Genomic DNA, 25305 nt, shown 5'->3' on the forward strand with positions numbered 1-25305 from the left:
GTCTTTCCACTTTCTGCTTGTCTCTAGAGCTCAGCAAACTCCTTCCTGCCATCTTACCCAGTGTACCCCTTTTCAGACATGCCCTTTGCCTGGGAGGACTCAGCATGCTCATTAGCTATGTTGGTGTTCAGCCCGTTTTCCCACCAGTACATTCAGGGTGATCTGCCATCAGGGGAAGTTTTCACCAGAATGCTAGTTTCATCGTAACAGAAATGTCTGCGTGAGCCTAGAGAAGGGGACAAAGGGTGGGAGGCCTGCCTAGGTTGTTGGGCGAGCATTCTCTCTTCTGTGGGTATGAGCTGTCTGTGTACTAGGGGAGAAGGTGGCAAGGGAGGCCAAAGGGCCGGCTGATGATTCTCATCAAAGGGTTGATGAAGCCCGCCCATGTTGGACACCAAAGAGGCCCCTTCGTGTGACTGAGGACACAGGGAGCAGAAAGTAGGGCACCTCCTAGAGCTGCAGAGATGGAGCAAGGGGAGACAGGACTTATATGGGGCCTGGACCAGAGCCAGGGTACAGATGGGAGCTGGGTATCTGCCTCTGCAGCCTGCCCAGTGTAGCCTCTCAGGGCCCAGGCTGTGGCGGGGCGGGGCAGGGGGGCAGAGAAGGAGCAGCACACAGAGAGGGGTGAGCTGACAAGCACCTGGGCTCCAAACCCCAGCTTAGCATCTGTCCTCTCCAGGCTGACCATTGAGGATCTGAGCTCTGCTCTGACCCTGCCATGCCTTTGAGGTCTCACGAAGTGGGCAGTGAGCAGGGGTTTCTGGCTTCACTGGCCAGAAGAACCCCCGGGAACAGAATCCATTTATGGGAGCCCTCCTGCCTCTTTTGGTTGTCTGGTTTTGCAGACTAGGCTGGTGCACCCTGCTCACAGGGAGGAGGTGGCTTCTCTTAGACTGGTGTGCCCCCCCCACCATGCTGTGTGACCCTCACTTGGAGCCACTGCCACCATCCCCACCAGCCTTGCTTGGCTCCAGCTGATCACAAGACCACCTTGGCAGGGCCAGCTGGGACTCTGAGCTCTGCTGCAGAGCCTCCTGGCTTCAGCTTCCCAGGCTGGCCACTTGCTGTGCTTTTAGATAAGCATTTCTCAAAGTGGGGTTCCAGGACCACCGCAGTGGCAGCAGCACCTGGGAGTAGTCAGACCCTGGCCTCCTGAACCTCACCCTCAGAAGGGTCTGGGGGCAGCAGGATTTTTGCAGGCTCTCCAGGGGGTTCTGATGCCTACTGGAGTCTGAGAACCCTGAGGCTCAGATCCTGGGGCTCAGACCTAGGCAAGAATAACACCGTTTGCCTGGTTCTGGAACGTACCCAGACCACAGGCAGCAGTTCTAAGCCCAATGAACCCTGCAGGGTCACAGGCCCACCAGGGTAAGCCCAGGCCTGGGAGTTGTGTGGGGTGCATGTATGCCTCACTGTCTGAGATGAAGTGTGGCCGGTTCTCAGGGTTCCCCCAGTGCAGGGGCCTCTGAGTTCAACACCAAACCTACCTTTTCATTGTATCTGCTTCGGTCTGGTGTGTGTGGCTTTTGTCTGACTCAGCAGGTATCACAAATCACAGGGTGGAAATCAATTCAAACAGCATTGACTGTTCTCTTGGGGTGGCCACCAGGGGCTGAGGTCCAAGGCCTTCTGTGAGAGGCTAGTGACTTGTTCTCGGCCAGGGCTGAGTGTAGGGGATGCTGAGGCTTCTGTCCCTGATTCCAGGGCCACCCCTGCTTGTTACTCTGATACTTTCAGCTCAGACCCATTTTCTCAGAGCAACAGTGAATCAAGTCAGACTTCCCATAGCTGGCATTCAGGAATCTGGGAGCATGGAAGGGTTGGGCATTGGTGTTGAGTGCTCCCCTTGGCATCTCTCTCCCTGCCTTAGGTCAAACAACATCCAGGGTCTAGGAGATACTGCACCAGAGAAGAGGGTATCTGGTGGAGACTTCTTTAAATGTATCATTTGGCAAAGGATGGCTGTCTTTGCATAAGGGAGGAGGTGGGGAGAAGAGAGAATTGGGGTGAGATGAGGGAGAAGGGCATCAAACTTTGGGGGTGCTTTTGCATGGAGTCCTCATGGAACTCTTAGACAGGGTATCTCCCCTAGTTGTACAGAAGCACAAAGTTGGCTCAGAGAAGCTGAGAAACCACACAAAAGTCACACAGCATACAGGTCAGACAAGGACTCAGAACTTTTCCCCTGGTCCTTCCATCAAGTTTCCTAGATCCTATATAAGCTGCATTCTCCAGGAGCAAGTACACAACCTGGAGGTAATCCCAGCTTCTCCCCAGAAATATGGGGAGGAATTTTGAGTCAAATAATAAGTTACATTGATGTCCTCACCTTGGGATTTGTTGGAACTGGTGTGGGTTCAGTGGGTTTGAGATGCTCCAGGAGATGAACAAACTCACCACAGCTTCCCAGACCCCACCTGAGGGTCTGCCCAGCAGCTGCAGCAGGCAGCTCTGTCCAGAGTCCTGTGGCACCAGGAGAGGCTGAGCCCAGCTGTGCTCCTTTCCTGGCCTGCCTGCAGCCAGGCAGCCCTCCTACCACCTGGCCCATGTCATTAGACTCAGGGAATGATCTTTGTGAGGGTGGTTAGCCCTTACAGAGGTCCAGGGAGATCACTGGGAAGTCTGCTGTCTAGACAGCCTGTCCATCTGAGAGCCCTGGCAAAGCTTCTGCCTCCCCTCAGCCATCCCGGGCACAGGGGGCCTCCCCCGTATGCAGGGAGCAAGGGAGCTAAGAAACACTCCTGGGACAGGCTGCTGCTTCTGAGAGTCCAGAGGGCGGAGTTCACCTGCCGGCCTTTGACTCCTGGGTAGAGCATCCAAGCTCCTCCTCCTCCCAGGGTTCTGGGTGGACATTGGGGAGGGGGCAGGACCTTCTGGCCCTTCAGTGGGAGCCCCCAATAAGGCAGTGCATCTGCTGCTTTCCCAGCTGAAACCTCACAGCAGAGCTTACTCACAGAGCAGCACTCACAAACCTTTATCTGCTCCCCTCCCTCCATCACCCATCAGTGGTCATTACAGCGCCCCTCTAGTGGTTTCTGCTCTACCACCTTTGCCTTCCCAGCTCCCCAACCCTGGCTGTCCTCAGCCCCACCCCTTGAACCTTGGCTTATCCACTGATGGACACAGGCCGCCATGGCCTTCTTGCTTTACTCTTCCCCACCCCCAGGGGGCGATGGCCTCTGCTCTGTGCCTGGATCCCATGCCATGCCCTACCTTCCATTCCTGCTCCTTAGAAACATGGGAGCCTGTCTGGCACACTCTCCCAGGCCTGATGCCTGACCGCTGGGAGCCTGGCACCATCAGCCTGGGACATTCTGTGCCTTGGCCACTTCAGGTCTCAGAGCTGATGCTGAAGCCCTGTCATGACTTTGGGCTGTGGGCTGACCTGGCCTGAGTGAGCCCTGACCCTGACCAGATGCAGCCTCTGTCCCTGAGATGCGGGCATCCTGCAGCTGTGCTTACTGCACTCACCCAGGCCAGTTGCCACGCCCTTCCTGCCCCCCACCTCCTCCCCTGCAGTCACTCCACCCCCCTTCCTGTGGGGAACCGAATGCCATGGAGCTCAGATCAGTGGTGACTTTTGGGGCCTTTTCCAGAATCGCAGGAAGAAGGAAAAGCAGGGCTGGCCTGTCTCCTGCAGCCCTTCCTCCTCCTTCAGTAACCCCAGCTCTGCCTGTGGCTGAGGGACTCCAACGACCCCCAGAGACAACCTGCCCACCGTCTCCAGAGGCACAATGGGGATGGGGTGCAGAGGGCCTAGGGAGGGCAGCACAGACCTATTCACCCTGCAGGGCACATGGGAGTTGGGTCTCCGCAACAAGAGCCTCCTGGTTCCAGACCATGGGGGCAGAGGACGTTCAGATAATGAAGTCAATCCATCTCCACTCTGGGGGGACAGGACTTCTCTTGTGCCCATTTTTTACAGATGAAGAACTGAGGCCAGAGTCCATGAAGACGGCTGCCTGGCTCTAAGCTGCACTGTTGACCATAGAGGGAGGAGGGTGCTGAAGGAAGCCCAGCTGGGTCTCATTCCATTTGGCAGGACCTGTGTGGAGGCCACTGAGGGTGGCAGACTCTTCCCCGGCCCATGGGCTCTTCCCCTCTCCCACACCATGCTCCAGAGGTGGCCCCAGAGCAGGGCAGGACAGGGTGAGGTGAGATGAGAGGGCCCAGTGAGGAGCCAGCAGGGCTCCACAGGCAGCTGTTCACTTGGTGGGGCTTCCTGCCGGGGCCGTGGGGCTCCATGCCATTGTCCCTCTACTCACTCCAGGTCCTTTCCCTGCCCAGCAATGGCAGGTCCATTGGCATGCCATAGGGGAAAGACCTGGGCTCTCTGGCCCCATGCCTACTAGCCCCAGGCAGGTCTGGCTTCTGAGTTTGCCCACAGCATCCCAATAAAGCTAGGCCCGTGGAGCGGCAGCCCAGGTTGTCTCAAGCCACTATTTCTGATGGAGTAAGGCAGCCAGGTGAGCCTCCCCATCCCTGTGGCACCATGAGGGCTGCACTACAAGCTGTGAGGGTTGGCCTAGACCTGAGGCACTCAGCCTGTGGGTATGAGCAGTATGGCACCCTAGCCTCAATTTTTCCATCTGCAAAGTGGACACACAGCCTGGGGCTGCTGTGGCCATCTCTAGGCTGCAGGAGACAGGGCACACTGCTGAGCAAGGGACAGGCCCACTCCCCAGGATACTCCTTTGAGGTCATGCTGGGTCCCTCTTGAGAGACCTGTGCTCTGATGTGACACGTGTCCTGCTCAGGGGCTGCACCCCTAAACCCTGACCCCGGCATTGTGCCCATGCCCAGGCCTGCCCCTCGTGGTCATCCCTAGTGGGGCACTTAGGAAGTACATGGGTGGCGAGGGGCAGCCATGCCTGAAGCCTGTCTTTGTCACCTCCTATCAGGGATAAGTGACTGCCCGTCTGTGTCTCAGCCTTTGTAAAAGTGTGAGGTAGAGCAAGTCTGTGCCCGTCATTGGGGGTGGGCAGTCTGTGGTCTTCCCGGTCACTAGTTCCCAATGCTCCCTGGGCCCCCAGCCCCAGGCCCACAGGGTCTCTCCCAACCCTGTTCTCCACTGGCTGGGTCCAGGAGTGGGTGAGCCTGGCCCACCTGAACACATCTGGACCAATGCCACATCCCAGGCATAGCCTAGTGTGGTCAGGATGGGCAGTGGGGGACAGTTCCCTGCAGCAAGTCCCCTTGGGACTCCAGCATGGGCGGGGGCAAGCCTCCACCTAAATATTCTGACAGAGGTGGTTGGGAGGAAGGAGGCAGAAGGCCATTCCTAATTCACATGCTCAGTGCAGCTTTTAGTGTTGCTTGGCAACCAGAGGAGGAAGGAAGGTGTCAGAGAGGAGCCTAGCCCACGCAGATGTCCCCCAACCCTGGGCTGGCTCTTTATGGGAAGTGGAATGTTAGGGGATGGATGGAGCCTGGCTGTCCCTTCAGTGTCTCCCCAGAGGAGCACACATGTGTGGGCTCCCAGGAGTGGCCACACACGCACCACCTGTGGGTCTTCCCACACCCCTTGCCCTGGGCTCCTGGTTGTTGTGGACTCTGGCCCTGACCAGGGCCTTGTGCCCTTGGACAGCCCCCCTTCACAGCTCCAGCCTCAGTTTTTGCCTTGTGAAGTGGGCCAGCGGCACTCCCCACAGACTCACTGCAGGGGGTAACTGCCTCCACTGTGAGGTTCCAACTGAGGGAAACCTGTGGGGTTCCCTATGGGGCTGGGCTGCGAGGTGTGGGAGGCCAGTGAGCGCTGGCTGCAGCCCTCCAGTGTGGAGTCTAAGAGAAGGTGGAGTGGCCACTGCAGCCTTCAACAGCTCTGAGACCCACCAGGAATGGGACAGTTGTCCATTCTCAGCTTGCTCAGCTATCTGGGACCTCCCTGGTGGTGTCCAGGCCCAGGGTGGCAGGCCACACAAGGCAGTGTCAGTGTGTGGAACAGGAAGGAGTGATGATGGGCAGGCCAGTGGACAGGGATGTGGGCTCCCGGGAGGGGCTGTGCTGGGCTGTGACTGTCTGTTGTACTTTCCCTGTGGGCATTTCCACTTCAGCCAGGCCCTAAGCCAGCTGGCCAGTGGGCCTGGGTGGGGCAGGACTTCACTCTGCCTGGCAGTGACCAGGCAGTGGACCAGGGGCTTCCCAGGAGGGATCTGGGCACTCCCTCCCACCCTGTACTGCTCAGTTTCCTTCCAGAATGCCTGGAAATGTGGCTCCTGTGCTAGGAGGAAAGTCCCCAGCTTTCCCAGCCATGCTAGGAGCTGCCAGGGTGGAGAGTCTCAGGCTTAGGCTCAGACTCCAAATCGCCCCTCTCCCCCACTGTGGGGCAGTGCCACCGCACAGGATGTCCCATGTGGTCAGACCTGACTGGAACATGCCCAAATATCACTTTTGTTATTCCTTGTGTGCTGTGAAGGGGCTGCCTCCTTTGTTCTCTCTGTTTAGGATTTTGGGACAAGGATTTTGGGGACTCCAGGAGGAGGCCCTGCCTGCAGCTCAACATAGCTACAGCAGTGTTAAAGAGTTGTAGCCGTGTTTTCCAGACTTGCTTCTCTCATAGACACTTGGCTCAGCAAACAGTCTTATACAGTGGTATCACCAGGGCGACCTGCTGAGGCCTGCAGCACCTCCCAGCCTCCACTGCGGCTGCCTGCCTCAGTTGTGTGAGAGGCACATCACAGTGGTGGGCCTGAGCTTGGAGGGTCAGCTCTCAGCCCTTCAAGCAGCTGCTGCCTGACTAGACTGGGCATGTGGGATGGGTAGCAGTTCTGCTGGGTGCACATGGTTTTGTCCAGCTTGAATCTTCCAGAACAACTGGGGCCACATGAAGTGTTGTAGGGCAGGAGCAGCGGTGCAGTGTTTCTGGAGGGATTGCCCTTCAGGGAGCACCGAGGCACTGGCACTGTCAAGCAGTGGCTGGGCCAGAATCCTGAGTCTTGCTCAGTCCCCCGTTGAACCTCACAGGGTGGAGAGGCTGAGGCTTGCCCCAGGCCCAGCTTCTGGGCTCAGTGGGGTGGACTGGGGTTGTTCATGAAGCACCAGAGATGTCCCACCCTTTTCCACAGTGCCACAGTGGCCCTTCGTACTCACTCAGGAGGACAGCTGGTTGCTGTGGCCCAGGGAAGGGCGGTAAGTTGTCAGGGCAGAACCATGGTCATCTGGGAACTTGTCATCCTGTTCTGTGAGATCCCTTTGCCCTGTGGGCTGTTGGGTCAGAACTCCTCAGCCTAGAGATCCTCTGTCTGGGCCTCACAAATGTTTCCCCACATCTCAGAGTTGGCAGCAGGAGTCAGAACCTCTCACACTGCCATTTCTTTGACCCTGTCGCTAACTCTATTTCTCTGAGCACAGCTGAGAGGACTCCTCAATTTTTAGCACTTGTGATTAGATTGGGGCACCTAGATAATCTAGGATAATCTGTCCTGAGCCTTTCCTCATCACATCTTCGAAGCCCTTTTTCCATGTAAGGGAGTATTCACAGGTTCTTTTCCAGAACCTGTGCGGACATCTTTGAGGGCCATGCCCACTCTGAGAGGCTAGTCCTTTTCCTGGGGTGAGTGAGGCAGCACCCTGCTCTCCAGGGTTTGCAGTCTAGAGAGCCAGCCAGACCACATGTTCATACATGGTACGGTTTGCAGGCCACAACATGTCCTAAAGGACACAGCAGGGTGAGGTGGTAGGGAGCATGGGGTATGTGTGTCATGGAGGTCTCTCCCATGGGGCCTTGGGTTGGCTGAAACCAAGGGTGGACTTGGATGGGCACCTCCTGCAGCCCAGCCAGGGATGAGAGTGGAGTAAGGTATCATTCCAGTCTCCCAAAGTGGGTCTTTCCCAGGGATGGGTGTGCACCAACCCCCTGTGTGAAGTATGGCCACAGAGAAGACATGAAGGTCTGGCCCATGACAGGGTGCTTTGGGAACTAGGGTGGTCGTGAGGCTGGAGATGCAGGTGGTCTGCAAGTGGAGAGATTGTGGGTTCTGATGATGCCATGGGTGGTTAGGGTGCAGGGAGAGTAACTGGTCAGAGCTAGCCTGTGTTGGGGTGAGAGGAGCCCCAGGTCTGTGCTCCTGTGCTGGCATTTGGAGGGAGCCTCAGCCCTGCACCCTGGCCTTCCCGAGGGTGGCTTGTGGTTGTGTAGCCAGATGTGACCTTCCAGTGCCATGGAAAGGTGCCTGATCTGATTGCAGTCTTTACTGCCCAGTCCCCAGAATGCTCTTCTCTACTGCTGCCATAGCCACTGAGCTTGGCCTGCTGAGGAAGAGCAGACTTCCAGAGAGAAGGCATGGCGGACGCTCCCTGTGGGTACAGCTGCCTCACTCAGTTGTAGCTCCGCCTGGAGCGGTGACCTGCCTAGCTCTGTGCCCAGTGCTTCTCTCTTGCTCCCCAAGGATGCAGGATGTTGAGCCCAGTCTGCTTCCATCTCCAACCCATCCTCAGTGCCTGTCAGGGTCAAGGCCTTAGCTCCCCTGGTCAGGACCCTCTGCCTTTCCAAACCTGGCCTACAGAGAGCTGGGTCTGCTGCTCCATCAGCTGCGTATTGGGCACCTTGCTCTGAGCTCCATCTGCTGACACCTTTGGGTCTGGACAAGGTGGGGTTCTCAGGTGGGTGGCAGTGCCATGCTCATGCATAGGACTGGTGTCCTGATTGGCCCACTGGATTCCTGGCTCTTGTCCCTGGGGTCTGTCCCCAGGGAAGTCAGTACCCTTAGTACTCCCATCTTGGTGACCCTCCTAGAGTTCTTACACACCTAGGGCCAGGGCCAGAGGAACTCGATGCCACCATCTCCCAGCAGAGCCTTTCCATTTGCCTGTTTCCCCATCACCAGTGATCACTTTGTGGGGCTCCTGGCTCACCCATCTCGCTCTGGATCCCACAAGAACAGGGGGGAATTGGTATTCACAAGTGTGGAGGGTGGGCAGCCAGTGGGTCTATCCTTGTCCAGCAGCACCCTGTCACAGTCCTGAGGCTCAGGCATCCCGCTATGCCAGAGTGTTGAATCAACGACCTAGATTCCTGCCTGCCCTGATGGGAGTGAAGCTCTCCAGCTACCGCTCAGAGTGCATTTCACAGTCTGCTCAGGGTTTGCACAATTAGCAGGGCCATGCTGTCGCCTGACCATGTGTGGAGGTGATATAGCTCTGCTGTGGGCTCTGGGTTGACGTCTCAATTTTCACAGCTGCGTGCGTCCTGTCCGTCACACACCAACGCCTTGTGCTTAGCTGCAAATGAGGAGCAGTAAATCAATCTATGTGGATTTTTTTTTCTTTTTTTCAATGCCTGTGTGGGTGTGTTCTGGAAGCCACACTGTTGCTGTTGCAAAAATGGAGCTTCCTGGAGAGCTCCTGGCAGAGCCCCAACTCACAGTGTGGTGAGGAGGCCCCAAGATGCTGGAGCAGCGCTGGGAGGTGAAGGCAGGCAGCATGTAGACCACTCACCACATGATGGGTGGTGGGGGACAGCAGGGCCCTGTTGCCAGACTCTTGGGGACACCTGGAATGTCCCAGGTGGCTGCCACTGGCTAATTGATGTTGGGACTGGGACAGAAAGATAAACTGAGTCTCAGAAATGAGATTGCAGCAAGGATTCAGTCCACAGAGCAGGACTCTTCCCATGACCACCCTCTCCTGTCATTGGATTTTTGGTTTCCTCCCCAGCCCTTCTCTCTGGGCCTGGCGTCCATCATGGGGACGATCACTACATCACCTTATCAAATGGAGAACCAGGGAACAGCTAAAGCTGCTCAGGCTGTCCTGTGGTGGGGACTCATTTCCTACCCTCCTCTCCCCAGCTTTGTGAGCCCAAGGTCTAGCTGACTCCCTTGATCACCATTCCCAGGGAGTCTGAGACTTCCACCTTGTCCATTGGGTGTGCAGTGCTGGGAGGAGGGGCCCAACTGTTTCAGGTGCATTCTCCACACCAGTCATCCAGGAGAAACTGAGGTTCAGAGAGGGACAGTGGCCCTAAATCAAAAGGTGTAGAGACACGGACAAGAATATCCACCAGGACGGACAGCGTTAAATCTCTCCACTCCCTGACCCTTGTCTTAGGCACACTGGGCAAGGGGGGCCTCCAAGACCTCTGTAGCCCTGCCTCCATGACTTCAGATTAGCCCACACAGGAGCTCTGGGTCAGAGGGGAGTGGGAGCTGGGGGTGGGGTGGAGGTGTCTCGCGTCTCGACGCTGGCTCTGCCAGGCTGGGGATGCATACTGGAGGCCCTCAGGGGAGGCTCCCCTCCTATGAATCCAGTAGACACCTGTGTGAGGTCTGTGTGTGTGTGTGTCTCCAGGTGGAGACAGCTATGTCTCCACAGCTTGCGTAACTCTGCAGTCACAGAGCTAGCACCATGTGGACATCAGCAGGACTTACAACTTGTACCTTCTTAGGGGCTCTGGGCACTTCCTTTGCCATCTAGGGCTGGCTGTACCCAATGCACCCCTCACCTGCATGGAAGTCAGAAGCAGAGACGGTGTAGTTGGGCAGGCTGTGGTAGTCCTGCAAGCTTGGAGACAGAACTCCTTCCTGGTGCCAGAGTCAGGAGGGCTTTCCCTGGGACCACACTGGACACCTGTTTAGAAGGCCCTTTCCAGGTGAGCTGCCCCTGCCTCCCAGCCAAATAGTGGTCTGTGGCAGGAGGGATCCAGGTTCAGTTCAGATGTCCTCCTTCTACTCAAAGGTGGGGTTTCCTGCTCTGACTTCATCCACCATATCCGCAGCGTCCTGTTGTTCAGAGAGTGAGTCACTTCAGCATCCACTGGGACTTATCCCGCCCATAACTGCTCCTCGGTACTACCTCACGTTACTGAGGGTGGGAAGGGCAGGCAGCTGCACACTCTGTTCACACTCCTGAACCAGAAGTTTCCTACACGAAGTGCTCTTCAAATCCACACACTTTGTCTCTTTTGCTCAGGCCATAGCTTGTGACATTGCCCTGGATTTCTCTTTCTTTCAAGCCCACATCTGGTCAATGGGCAGTAAAACCTAAAATCTGGTCCCTGCCAGAGACTTCTTGGCCCCTGCCCTGCCTCATAAATCAGTCAGCGTGGTTTAGGTTAGACAGGGCTGTTCTCTACTCAAGCCCTCTGGTGGGAAGTAAAGAGAGTACGTGTGTGGACAGAAGAGGCAGGGGCCACTGCAGACACAAAGATACAGGAGAGTGGCCCCCAAAATCTATTTACACCTGGAATCTATGGACGGCACTTTACTTGGAAGTAGGGTCTTTGCAGATGTAATCAAGTTACAGCGAGGTCATACTGGGTTAGAGGGGACCCTAAATGCAATGACTGATGTCTTTAGGAAGACAGGGAGAAGCAGAGAAACAGAAGTAGGCCATGTGACAATGATGAATATACAGATTGAAGTTCAGCTGTAAGCAAGAACTGCTGGGATTGCTCAGAAGCTAGGAAAAGGCAGGGGTGGGCATGGGGAGGCGTTCTTCCCTGGAGCCCCAGCTGGAGTCTGGTCCAGCCCACACCTTCCAGCTTCCAAAATCCAGAGAGAATATGCTCTGGTGGCCTTAAGCCCAGCACGTGCTACTGTAGACCTCCTCTATCGGTGGCTTAGTTTCAGTGGTTCCACTTAACACAGTCACCCATGGTCCAAACATTGAATGAGAAATTTGTTAAGCAATTCATAAGTTTTAAATTGTCCACTGTCTGAAAGCAGTGTAATGAAATCTCACGCCAGTCCTCTCCGTTCTGCCTGGGGTGAGACCCTCTGTCCAGCGCATTTGCACTGAATACGCTGCCCGCACCTAGCAGCCGTCTTAGCTATCAGGGTGACTGTCCTGGCATGGCAGTGCTTGCATTGTTGACCCTTGTTTTCGTTTATGGCTCCAAATCACAGAAGCAGTGAGGTTGCCAGTTCTGATTTACCAAAGAGAAGCATGTCATCATGAGCAGGGTGGAGAGGAAGACAGTGCTCGTAGAAGTCCAGTTCTGTCCACAGTTTTACGTATCGACTGGAGTTCCTGGAACCATGGATAAGGGGGGGACCACTGTAACTTGTATGGAAAGCCTAGGAAATGAATACTGTCTAAAATAACACAAGGCACATCCTGAATCACTGGATAATCACTGAATGGATGAATAAGAAAAAAAATCCACAAGCCAGTTGAGTGAACAGGAAGCATCCAGAGGCAAGAAAAAGAATGCCCTATTAGCTTGTTCTGCTGTCATGGTCGTTAAAGAAATGCACCTTAAGTCTGCAGTGAAGTCCCTGTCACTGTGGATTGTGGGAGGTGAGGAGAAGAGGGATGGAAGATTGGCCTTTGTCTTTTCTTCTTTTCTAACAGTTGAAACAGGTCATTCGCATAACATGAAGTTACCTGCTTTTAAGTAAACAATTCAGGTGTTTTTAGTACAGTCACGAGCTGCAGAGCCATCACTACTCTAACTCCAGAAAGTCTGCATGGCCAAAAAAAGAAACCCCAATGTGCGTTAGCAGCCACCGCCCATTCTCAGCCCACCAGCCCCGTCGCCTCCGATCTGCTTTTTGACTCTCTGTATACTTCAATTCAATGTAATGACACGATATGTGGTGTTTGTGGCTCCTTTCATTTCGCACAGTGCTCTCAAGTTCATCCACACTGTGGCATGTATCAGTACTTCATTCCTTTTTATTTTGCTGTAATATTCCGTTTTATGGGTCTCATGTTTTGTTTGTCTGTTCACGCATTGATTGACATTTGGTTTGAGTCAACTTTGACTTTTACGAACAAAACTACTATGAATATTTGTTAGGGGTTTTGCATGGACACGTACGTATCGAGGAGTGGGATGTCCAAGTCATCTGGTATGTGTGAACACTTGGAGGAGTTGCCAGGCTGGTATGTGGAGTGCCACACAGTTCTGCATTCTCACCAGTCATGCGCCAGCCTTTCATTCCTCAGCATCCTCGGTGACACGTCATTATCTGTCCTTCTCAGTGTCACCATCTCAGTGGTTGTGAGGAAGCATCTTGGTCACCAGAGTGATTGATTTGATTTGCATTTCTTAATAAATAACGATGTGATGCAATTTTTCCTAGGCTGATAGGCCATTTATATATCTTCTTTAGAGACATGTCTGTTCAGCTCCTTTGCCCATTTTGACTGGGTTGTCTTTCTATCATTGAATTGTGAGAGCTCTTTATATATTCTGGACTCTAGACCCTTATGGTAAGCAAATATTTTCTATTAGGCTGAGGGTTTTTGTTTTTTAATTTCTTGATAGTTCCCTTGAGGCACAGTAGTCTTTCATTGTGATAAAGTATAAATTATCTCTTTTTTATTTGGCTGCTTGTGGTTTTGGTGTCATATTTAAGAAACCATTGCCTAGTCCAAGGTCGTAAAGATTTACACTTACTTTTTTTTCTAAGAGTTTTGTAATTTTAGCTCTTACTTTTAGATCCAGTTGGGTTATTTATTTATTGTGGTATGGGGTTTGAACTCAGGCCTTAACATTTGTTAGGGAAGCACTCTGGTTCTTGACCTGCACCCCCAGCACTTTTTTGCTTTTAACTATTTTTCAGGTAGAGTTCAGTGGTTTTTGCCCAATCCTACACAATCCTACTATGTAGGCCTTCTGTGTGGCCGAGGTTCCAGGCGTGTACCACCATGCCTGACTTGTTTGCTGGGATCTCACTAACATTTTGCCTGGGCAAACCATGATTACCCTGATCTCTGCCTCCCAAGTAGCTGGGATTACATGAAGTTCATTTTGTGTGCAGTGTGAGGTAAGGGTTCCAAAGCATTTTTTTTTTTTTATCTAGCTGTTCAGTTACCCAGCAGCATTTGTTTTGAAAAATATTTTTTCTCCATTGGATCATCCTGAAACTCTTGTCAAAATGGATTGGTAATAGATATACGGGTTTATTTGTGGACTAGATTTGCTTCTTTAGGCTTATCTGTCTTTCCTGATGCCAGGGCCACATTGTTTTGATTACGAAGCCATGTGGTGAGTCTCTGAGTTGTCTCTTGCAGACAGCATGTTGTTGTGTCATGGTCTTTGAAGTGTGCCAATCTAGGCCTTTTTTCCCCTGAAGTGTTTGATCCATTTATATTTAGTGAAAATATGATAAAATATGACTTGCTATTGTTTTCATGTCTTACATTGTTTTTATGCTCCATTTATTGTCCTCTTTTTGTGTTAACTAGATATTTTCTAGAGTACCATTTAATTCCTATGTAATTTCAAAATGTATATTTTTGAGTTATTTTCTTTGTTGTTGCCTGGTGGGTTTTATTTATCTGGCTAATTTCAACTTCATTTTTTACTTTCCCCCATCCTTTCTCCCCCTTCCTTTTTTTTTTTTTTTTTTTTTTTGTCTTTTTTGGGGCAGAGCCTGCCTATATAGCCAGGCTAACCTGGAACTCACTATGTAGCCCAGGCTGGCCTTGAACTTGAGATCCTTCTGCCTCCTGAATGCTGAGGTTACAGCTGTGCACCACCATACCTGCTCTCTTTCATTTTTGGGAGACCATTTTGGGGGCCAGGCATGGTGGCTCATGCCTGTAATCCCAGCTATGCAGAAGGTATAGGGAGGAGGACAGCAATCTGAGGCTGGCCCAGGTAAAAAGTGAGACCTTATTTGAAAATTAACTAAAGCAAAAAGGGGTGGAGGTGTGGCTCAAGTGGTAGAGTGCTTAGCTAGTAAGACAAGGCTCTGAGTTCAAATCCTAGTATCCTAACAACAACAAAAAGGCAGTTTTGGTGGATAAAGAATTCTTAGAGCTGGGCATGGTGGTTCATGTCTATAATCCCAGAATTGGGGAGGCTGAGGCAAGAGGATCATAGGTTTGAGACCATCCTGGGCTACATAGTGAATTCAAAGTCAGCTAGGCTGCATAGTGAGACCTTGTCTCAAAATAAACCTCGGTTGCAAGGTCTTCTCTTTCAGGACTAGGACTTTCTGTGTCATTCCATTACTTCTGCCTTCCACGTTTTCTGGTGAGAATCTACCTGTTAAGCTTCTGGATGTGGACGTCTTTCTCACCTTTTCCTAAGCCTCCTATTATACATACTCTGGCATTGATTATGGTGTTCATGATTATATGTGTTCGTCTTCACTTATTTTCTTCTTTCTGACTCATGGGGTCATCTCAAGTTCACTGACTCTGTCCAGATCTGCAGTTGGCCTCTCTCATTACTGTTCCACTCCAATTACTTAGTTTTCAACCCAGGATTTCTATTTGATGCTTTCTTTTTCTTTTTCTTTTCTTTTCTTTTCTTTCCCTTCCTTCCTTCTTTCCTCCCTCCCTCCCTATCTTTTTGACCAGTCCTGGGGTTTGAACTCAGGGCCTCACGCTTGCTAGGCAGGCACTGTACCACTTGAGCCACTCCGCCAGCCCCCTTTTGCCATTCGTGTCCCTTTATCAGTGCTCTCCATCTGGCGGAGTGTTGTGTGCATATGTTCCTTTAGTTCTTTAAACCTTTCCGCTCTTTGAACATATTTACAGTAGTTGGATAAAGTAAATCCATCTGGAAATCAGATTTTTACCCCTTCACGATTTGTTCTAGCTATTTCTCACAATAGTTTGTTTTGTGATAGTTCTGAATTAATTCTGAAGAAAATCTGTATTATTTTTGAGACAGGGTTTTACCTTGTAGTCCAGGCTGGCATGGAACTCACTATGTAGCTCGTGTAGTGTGGGGATCACAGGTGTGTATCACCACACCCAGCCCAAAATTTGTATTCTTTTGTAGTGTTTGGAACGAAAATTTCTGCTCAGGTATCTTAGTGGTCATTTAATGATTGGACAAGATTTTTCTTAAATGCCCAGAGCCAATGAACCTCCTAGTCTTTGAGGAGGGGGCTGTGTGTGGTGGGCGTGCCTTTAAGCTGTTACATAGATAGTTGACAAGTCCGTTATTTCCGCTTCACAGAGCCTCAAAGTCAGCCAGAAGTGAGAGGTTAGGGCCTCCAAAGACGGCTGAGCACACACAGCACTGAGCACGCGTATTACCTTCTAGATGCCTAGTGGTGCACAGCAGCTTTTCTAGGCTCCTTTAATAACTCACCATAGAACTTTTAGGGTTTTTGGTTAGTCTGTTGCTAGTTTCAGCTGTTACCCACGGCTTCAGGCATCTGTAAAGTTAAATGCCTATAATTGTTCTTGACAATGAATCCTGTGAAACAGGGTTTTTTGTACTTGGTGAGCTCTGAGTCAGGTCAAATACTGTCATCCTTGCAAGTGGGGTTTCCAGGGGAACTAAGGGACAGGCCAAATAACAAGGACTTCTGGGAATGAGGCTGTGAAAGGGCTCTGTCCCTGTCCTCTTGCTCCAGGGGCTCCATGCTACTTGCTAAATGTGGGGCCTTATTTTTCAGGGCACTGGGAACAGAGAGTTAGAAATGTACTAGGGCCACTTCAAATCCCACAAGGTTTGCGACTTTCACTGAGGTTCAGTTGTGTTTTGTGAATTTCTGCAAGTCTTTAGTTAATTTCCAAAGTTCTAAAAAAGTTGATTCTAATGCTTGTTAGTTTTCTTGTGCTTTTATGGTAGACAGGGTTTTGAAGATGATTACTGCAACATTTTCTACTGTCTGGTCATCCTGGTGAAAGCCTATGTGTGATGTCCCTTTAAACTTAGAAAGCATATAACCGTTGATCCAGTATGGCCCATGGGAGGGTTTTATCCTTCATCTATGATCAAACATTTGACTAAAAGCTCTGGATCAAGGATAATCATTGGATGAATGTTTCAAGTCAGCAAAACCTGGAAACACCTCAGTGTCTTTTGCTAGGGAACACAAGTGACAGAGCCCAACCACCAGGCAAAATATCCTGCAGGAGTTACAAAACACAAAGAGTTGCTCAGAGAGAAGAGTGAGTTAAAAACAGCAGGTGAAGTGTGAACCTTTAGTTCAGAAAAGGAATCCTATATGCACTTGTAAATAATTTCATGAACACAGAAAAATTCTGGAAGGCCACACACAAGAAAGTGTTACTAGCAAATGTTTCTCTGGAGGAACTGAGTCCAGGTGAGCAGCCTGGCCTTTCCTCATAGAGCACTTCATATTCTTGGATATTTTCCCATGGGCATATCCAGTGGTTCTCCCTCCCCCAGGGGATGCATTCCAGGAGCACCAATGGACAGTACCAAGTACTATAATTTAATGCCTTTTCCTTCTAATTCAACACTTACCATGGTGGCAATTTTTGCAGGTTGAGGTATGACAGAAAAATGAATACAAATTCCCTTCTCCTTCACAATTTCACAGACAGAAGATTAATTCTTTCTGTAGAGCTTACCAATTTCAGGATATGACTCATTTTCTTTCCTTAAGTCAAGAACTTTCACTTTTCTCTTGAAGGCTTCTCTGTGGCACATCTGAATCACCAGCATCACCACTGTTGCTTTGGGGCCGTTCATAGGAAAATAAGGACAACTTGAACACAAGCATTGCAGTATTGCAATGTAGATCTGATCACCAAGACTAAGTGACTATTGGGTGGGTAGTGTATACAGCATGGATACATTGCACAAAGACCCAGGTGGGACAGAGTGGGACAGTGTGAGCTTTCGTCATGCTTCTTACAATAGCACACAGTCTGGAACACATGAATTGTTTGGTTTTCATTTAATATTTTCAGACTAAGTTGACTGTGGGTAACTGAAACCATGGAAAGTGCAACTAGAGTTTAGGGGAGGTACTGTGTTGCATTATTAGAAAGTAAAGTAAACGGGAAAGCCACAGTGGCTCTGGCCTCCCAAGCTTGCTCCCTCCTTCCCCTGGTCTGCCCAGGAGAGGAGCCCTTCTTTGCAGCCTCGCCCACCACTCACCTCCTCCAGGAGAGCCCTGCCCCTGGTGGCCACACGGTGAGACCAGGATGCCGCAGATGTCTGGGCTGAGAGGAGAGGCCGTGGTGACTGCACTATCAGCCCCATCTCTGCTCTTGATGTGCTGAGTCCACCTTGGAGAGCCTGTGACTCTGGGAAGGACCAAGCAGAACCTCCCCAGAAACTTGTGTCTACTCTAGGCAGAGTCCCAGACAATAACCCCATGTAGACTTGTGCCCACTGGGTCACCTCGCTTTCACTGGACATTGGGTCCCTGCTCACCAGCGGGAGGAACAGCCCCTCTGACCCCCAGATCTCCCTGCTGCTCATGCCCACCAGCCCTACCACCCTCTCTCAAATGCTCCCTCAGGGTCTTCCTGTGTGCCCAGATGTCTGGAAAGCTATTAGGACCCTGGCCATCACAGACAGCCTGTTCCCAGACCTGCTAAAAGAGCGGGGTTGGGGGGTGCCCAGAGGACCCTCAAAGTGGCTCTGGTGCCTTTTCAGAGTTGCAGGATGATATGGCGACACAGGGCCTGGACGATGGAACAAGTTGGGGAGGGGAGAGACCCTCCACTCAGACTTGAACAAAATATACATAAACTGTCAGTGTTGCTTTGAGGCTGGAGTATATGGCAGTGACAGTGTGCATGCTTAGTGTATGAGGCCCTGGGTTTGACCTCTAACACACACACACACACACACACAGCAGGGAAACTGAATTTCCAATCAGCGCGGTAAAGTGAGGTCCAAGTGCAAGCATCACATGGCCTGCTTCAGTTGTAACCTGCTGGGGACAGAACTTGGACACCTGCCTTGGTCCAGGCACCTGCTCTCCTGCCAGTGGGTCAGGAGCTGTGCTGGGCCCAAATGGCTGTCCACAGTACGAGGGGACTGTGTCCCTGTGCTTTTGCCTCAGTGACTGTGAGGGATGCTCTTGGGATGATGGTACACATTCTGGTCTAGGTGGCTGGTGTTTGTGGGACACCCCAAAGGTAGCAGCTTTGGAGCGGAGAGTGAGTCTGGTGGTGGAGTGCCCAGGTATGGATGTGGCCTGGGGTTAGCCAGGTGCCCTGCATGGGACTGCAGATGGGAAGCCCAGACAGGTGGGGAGGGTTGGATGCAAGCTGCACTTTCTAGGAATTGATTGGAGTCAAAGATAAAGGATCTGGATAAAGGCAGAGGCTGAGAGGAATGGGAGGAGCAAGACCACAATGGCGTAACAACGGGGTCAGGGGTCAGCTCCAGGGAAGGCTTCTATGATGGCTGGGGCTCCATTCAAAGGGAGGGTCAAGTGGGAGTGTGGATGGGAGCCCCAGGGTGGGGGGGGGAGGCAGGGAGAAGCTCCTGACCTGACAAGAGAGGGGAGAGAGTTTGGGGGCTGACCAAGGACAAGGAAAAGCTAAGGCTCAGTGAGGCAGGCCAAGCTGGCCCTGAGAAACCCACTGCCCCCCCGCCCCAGTAAGGCCAGGGTGGCTCTGAGGCCCCCCAAACAAGAGCAGGCTGGCCCTGAGACACACTGGCCCAAGACTTGGTGCTCCTGAGTCTTGCTGGATGTCCTGGCCCCTAGGCCTCCAGGAGCTCCCAGGCAGAGTCTCTTCTGTGAATTGTGGGCAGCAGCTGGATGGCCTTGTGGACAGGAGAGGGTGGGATGGGTCAGCTGGCCCCCCACATCTTCTTTGGGCATCCCTAGAAGCTTGCAGGACCCTGGAGTCTTCTCTGTTCCTGAAATAATCAGATGAGAAGCCGGGCTGAGCAGGACTTGTGATGGGACACAGCACTTTACAGGCGTCCAGTTGCATCCAGGCTCCTGGGGTGTCTCAATTATTTTAAGAATGCTTTGTGAGAAGAATAAACAGAAACTGGAATTCTTTCTGGCATAAGACAAAGGCCAGCCAATAACAGTGGGTTAGGACCCATCACTGCCTATGTGTGGCAAGGCATCAGCACGTGGGCAGTGGACTGGCCACGCCTCAGTTGGATCTACAGGGCTTGCTGTGGGGCCCCAGGCAAGCCCCAGCCCCTCTATGGGCCTCAGTTTCTACATCTAAGTAGGCTACTTTGAGTCTGTGGAGAGAAGCCCGGATTCTCCACAGAATGAAGGGCCAGCAGCTCAGGGCCAGCGTCTTTGGACACAGAAAGGAGCTGGGGGAGATGTCCCTTGGTGGCCTGGGGACATCTTCCTGGGAGTAGATGATGATATAAACATGGGGAAACTGATTCCAAGAGAAAGAGTGGGCATATTCCCAATCTCCCTGGAGATTGAGAGGCAGGAAGAAGCAAGGGTCGCAGAGCTACTTCCTCTGCCCCAATTCATGCCTGCCCATCCTAATGAGCTCTGTTCTTTCTCCCTAAAAGGGAAAGGCAAAAAAACCTCAATCTGCAAAGTCAGTCCTTACTGTGGGGGACTGCAGGACCCCTGGAGGAAGTAGGTCAGGGGAATGTCCAGCATGATACATGCCTGGCATGCACACTTAGACCTGGTCTAGGTTAATGAAGTGCTTCTGTCTAGTGTGGACAGAGCTACTGCCAGGTCATCCCCAAAGAAGCTGGACCCCAGCTTCCCTGGAACTGTTTGGGATGTTCAAAGCTTTCTGCTACAGGGGAAGGTGTGGAAACCTCCCAGGTAGCGTGGATCCCTATCTGGCCACTCACTGAGCTTCTGGAAAATCCCTGAGTGTCTGGGCATCTCTCACTACAGGGTAGCACACTAGTCCTTCTGTCCCTTGAACACTTTCCAGCCTCAGAGCTTTTGTACTTGCTGTGTCCCCTGCCTGCACCTCCTTCCAGGATGGCTCCCACCTGGCGTTGCCATCCTGGAAGGATGTGGGCTCCCTGTGGCTCACTTCCTTGGTAAGTCCCTGTCTGACCCACATACTCTTCGTTGCCTTTCATCACCAGCTGGGCTTTGTTCACTTGTTCACTTGGTTCTGATTCCCTCTTTTTTCAACTGACCCCCTGGGAATGTAAACCCCAAGAGCTTTTACTGTGTCTCTGAGACCTTGTCCCACTGTGAGTGTTCATTAATTTTTAAAAAGTGAATAAATGGATAGTCTGGGAATACAAAATGCCAGCCAACTGTTGAAGAACCTATGATGAGGAACTGGCCCTCTTGGGATCGAGGGCTCTCACGCCTTCTTACTCTCTGTCCTCACCTGAGGCAGACATCACTAATCTAACACAGCACATTTGATTCCATGGAGCCCAGGCAGGACTCTGAGCTCAGATCCTCACAGCCACTAGCTGTCCTGAGGGTGAGTGGGAGGAAGAGGGCATGTGGTGCCCAGTGTGAGTGGGCTGGCAGCCAAGGTGACTGGCTCTTGAGGATGTTCTGGGAGTCAGGAAGGCTTCCCTGAGGGGGTGGCAGTATATGTTGGAAAGGCACTGAGGACGGAGGCTGGGAGGATGATGATTTGGAGAGGGTGTGAAATAACCTAAGTCTTGGAGGTAAGAGTCAAGTGGACATGTACCAAGACAATAACATCCAGCCTGTGAGGAGAGGCTGTGTCAAGGTGCTGGGGGAAGGAGGTACTTGCCTGGCCCTAGTCAACTCCCCCAGCATGTCTCTGCGTAGCACCAAGTGGAGACTTCTGGTCTGCCAGTTGGAAGAAGAAGCCAATGGGATGTGAGGAGTGACGAATGAGCAATGCAGAGAATATTCCAGAACATAGTCCTAGGGGTGAGATGGATTTTTACCATAAGGAGTAGGACAGATCCTTTGAGGTCCCAGCTGCCAGATGCAGCTGTTCCTGACACTCAAACACCCCCTCCATGCCATCCCATCTTCTCTTCTTTCCTCGGTTCCACCTGGCTGGTGGGGGCAAGTCTCCCTTTTCCAGGAGACCTAGAGACCATGAGGGAGGGGTGCTTTGGTGGGCAGCTTCCTTGAAGGGATCGAGGTCTGGTTTTAGGAAAAGAGCATTATGCTGGTGAGAAAGCCATTCCTAGTCACTGCAGGAAACCCGGGGAAGATTTGACAAAGGTAAGTAGAGAGAAGAGGTGAGACAGTGTGAGAGATGTCCAGAGGGTGTGGGTGTGAGTGCTCTTGCTTTTATACGTACATGCAGGGACACACACAACACACACATGTGCACAGTGCAGGCCCCAGGGCGGCTGTGTCCCCAAGGGGTGCCTGTGGAAACCTCCCACTGTCCGTGTCCATTCCTCTTCTTTGCTGACCTGGCCTTTTCCCATGCTCAGCTAGTGCTGTGTCACCTTCACCATTCTTTTTGTAGATTTCAAGGTGAAAATTGCTGAGTCAGGGCTTCAACTTGACAAGTTCCACCCTCCATGGGCATCCGGAGCAGTGCTGATGTGTCTTTTGGTGAGTCTGTGAGCTTCTGCCAGGCCTATGCCCAGGTCAGCCTTCTGGGCCTGCACAGGCTCAGCTTTCAGCACCATCAGACCACCTCCCACACAGCTGTCCCAGGTGACACTTCACCCCCAGCAGCTTGGAGTTTTGGTTGTGCCACCTCCTCACCAGTACTTGGCATTTCACTTTTGCTTTTCTGGTGGGTGTGCAGGAATATCACAGGGTGGCTTTAGCCTCCCTCCCCTGATGACTAATGAAGCTGAATGCTTTTTCTTAGGGTTATTGCCCTTTTGTGAAATATCTCTTCAGGTCTTTTGCCCATTAAAAAAAATAGGTCTTCTGACTTTTTTGATGTGTGGAATTCCTTGAATATGGTAGGTTCGAGTCCTGTGCTGGATACATATACCTACATCTCATCTATTTCCATTTCCCAAGTCCACGTCTGTATATCCTTGTCCCTGTCCTTGTCCATATCTGTATCCTTATCCGTTTGTATATCCTTACTGCAACCATATCCACATCCCTGTCTATATCCCTATTCCACGTCTACATCCCTATCTCCATCCATGCCACACAGCACCCATAACCCATACCACATCTGCATACATGCAAACCTGCACACACAGGTGTTCCACAGGTAGGGCTCCTGTGCCCATTTGTGAAGGCATGCTGTGGTCTCTGGGTTGCAGTAATGCACAAAGACCTTGTCCTCACGAAGGTTTTATTCTCTTTAGAACAGACTAACAAATAAGGATGTGGAATGAATAATCCAGAGGAGAAATGTTCAGTGGAGAGGAAGGAGTGCAGGAGTGGAAGGTGACCTTGTAAATATGCCACTGAGAAGGTGACATGTCAACAGAGCCTGGAGGAGGTGCCCCCTGACATGGGTGTGTACATTCTACCCAGGCCCAAGGAGAGGGAGCTGAGGTCTTATGTGGGATCAGGCTAACAGGGCCCTGAGGTCACAGGACTCTGGCTGTCATCATGGTTGGAACAGAGCCACTGGAGGTTGTTGGCAGAGGAGGGACAGGACCTGATTCAGGCTCTAACGTCTCTTCCGTCTACAGCCTTGAGGCAGCAATGGTGGACCCTCATTGAGAGCCTATTGCTGTGGTCCAGCCTCCTGCCCTACACTGGTGAGGCCAACCTAGGTCTCTTCCATGCCCTTTGCTCTGTTGTCCTCAGAGTGGCCTCTCAGGGTCAAGGACTGTTCCAGGCCTCATGCCCAGCCATTGTCTAAAACAAGGAGGGGACCGTCTCCTCCTATGTGCCTTGTCTCCAGAATCCTCAGCAGATATCCACTGGTCACGCCACACTTGGCTCCTACTCCACTTTCCAAAGCTAACCCTGGCAAGAGCAATGGGGTCCTGTAGCAGGTCCCACAAACCCTCCCTTCAGGACAGCCCCACTCACAGCTTCAAGCCCAAGAACATCTGGCAGGGGTCAGCCTCCCCAGATCCTTGGGCATCAGGAAGTCTACAAATCTGGTGCACATGAATGCTGAGATCACCCAGAGCAAAGGAGACAGCTCCATCCGTGTCTGCAGAGAGCGGGGCAGATATGTGGGGAAGTGGCTCCTCACCAAGGTCCTAAGCAATGCTGGTGACATGTGGATGAGCATGATGGGAAGTAACTCTGGGACAGTGTGGGAAGGCAGCAAAGGGGTTGCACACCCATCAACTCCTCCTGTAGATAGCTGTGTCCACAGAGGCAGAGGGATGGTGGAAGCAGGGCTGTTAGCTGTCTTTGTGGACTCTCTGAGGAACTCCATGGCCACATTAGGACCCAGAGGTCCAGTAGGGTCATAGGACAGGGCTGAGGAAGGCAGGGGCAGGTATCTGACAGGCCTCTCCTGTGGTAAGACTCCAGCTTCACCCCTCTTGGTACTCGAACAGTCATAAGGGATGGAGTGGCCATGAGGGCACAGATGGTTACTGACACCACCAGTCACCTTCAAAGACCACTGTGAGCTTTGTGTCCTCTGGATGGCTGGACTCAGGATGCAGGGAGAGAAGGGGGAGGAGGGCAGTGGGAGAACTGGTGCTGCGGTGGGGGGGTTGATGATATCTGGTACCTCCTTGGGAGACTCCAAAACTGTGAGGAGTGGGGTGGATCCCAGGGCCAGCACTAGCTGGTAGAGAAGAAGTTTGTGAGTGGGAGGACACCTGTCTCCAGACCCTGGTGCTCCTCTGGAAGGTCAGTGAATAGACTCAGCACAGCACCAGATTCCTAAAGACAGAAATAACAGTCCATCAAGACAGCTCCGAAGCAAGTCTTACTGCTGGTAAGAAAGCAGGCAAAAGAGAAGGAGGAGCTGGGGGGAAGATGGCTGTCCCACCAGGCTGCTGGGAAGAGAGCAGGCCTCATGGGATGGTGGGGGTGCATCTGGACACGGTCAGGGTCATCATTGTCCATCCAGGTCTAGTTGGCTTTGCCTGTGCGCTCTCCCGGGGTTACTCAGCCTTTCCCTGGGCATTCCTTGCTCCTCTCTGTAGGTTCCAGCTGTGAGTATCTCTCCCCAGTGGTGGCACAAGTGGCCAGCTCTGACTCTCCCAGAGCTGGCCCCAGCTGTGTGCATGCTCAGTCTCTGCCTTTCCAATTCCAGATCCCCCGGAGAGGGCGCTCTTCCGCCTCGTAGTCTTTGCCATCCAAACTGTCCGAGCTGTGCTGGGGGGCACGGCAGGCACACGGTGGAGGGGGAGACGAAGCACCTGATGGGATTCCTCCTGAGTGCGGTGCTCCTGGACGCGGAGTGACGCCTCACAGTGCCACGTGCCAGGAGCGCCCCTCGCTTCCTCTCAGATTAGCCCTCCCGTAACAGCAGCGGCCGTGGCCCCCGTGTTCAGTCGGGAAAATGGAAGGACAGAGAGGTCCACGAAACGCCTCAGGCCGGAGCTGTGTGTACTGAGTGCCCTGTAGGGGAGGCATCAAACCAAGCGCTGCCGGGCACCTGCTGTCGCTCTGTAGTGGGCGTCTACGATGAGGTGCGGTTGGGTAGGAAAGGCCAGCGGGAGGAGACGTGGTGCGGGGGCACAGGGGGTCCGGGTGAGCCGGACGTCATTGGCCCGACCGCCCCATCCTGCGCTGAACGGGATCCACCCGCGCGGCGCCCCCAAAACTCAGCTCCTGACCGTGCGCCCCGCCCACGCGGCGCCCGTCGCTGCGCCACCCCTGTCCCTTGCTTGTTTGCGTCCTGCCCCGACCCACTCCCACCTCCACCTCCTGGCCC

General features: G+C 52.5%; 1 protein-coding gene across 2 annotated transcripts in view; it reads left to right on the top strand.

Annotated features, from left to right (window-relative positions):
* Rasgef1a (RasGEF domain family member 1A) overlaps nucleotides 1–25305 on the top strand; it is a 66953-nt gene that overhangs the window by 13718 nt on the left and 27930 nt on the right. The window lies entirely within an intron of this gene.

This window comes from Castor canadensis, chromosome 7, assembly GCF_047511655.1.
Source record: "Castor canadensis chromosome 7, mCasCan1.hap1v2, whole genome shotgun sequence".
Classification (NCBI taxonomy): Eukaryota; Metazoa; Chordata; class Mammalia; order Rodentia; family Castoridae; genus Castor; species Castor canadensis.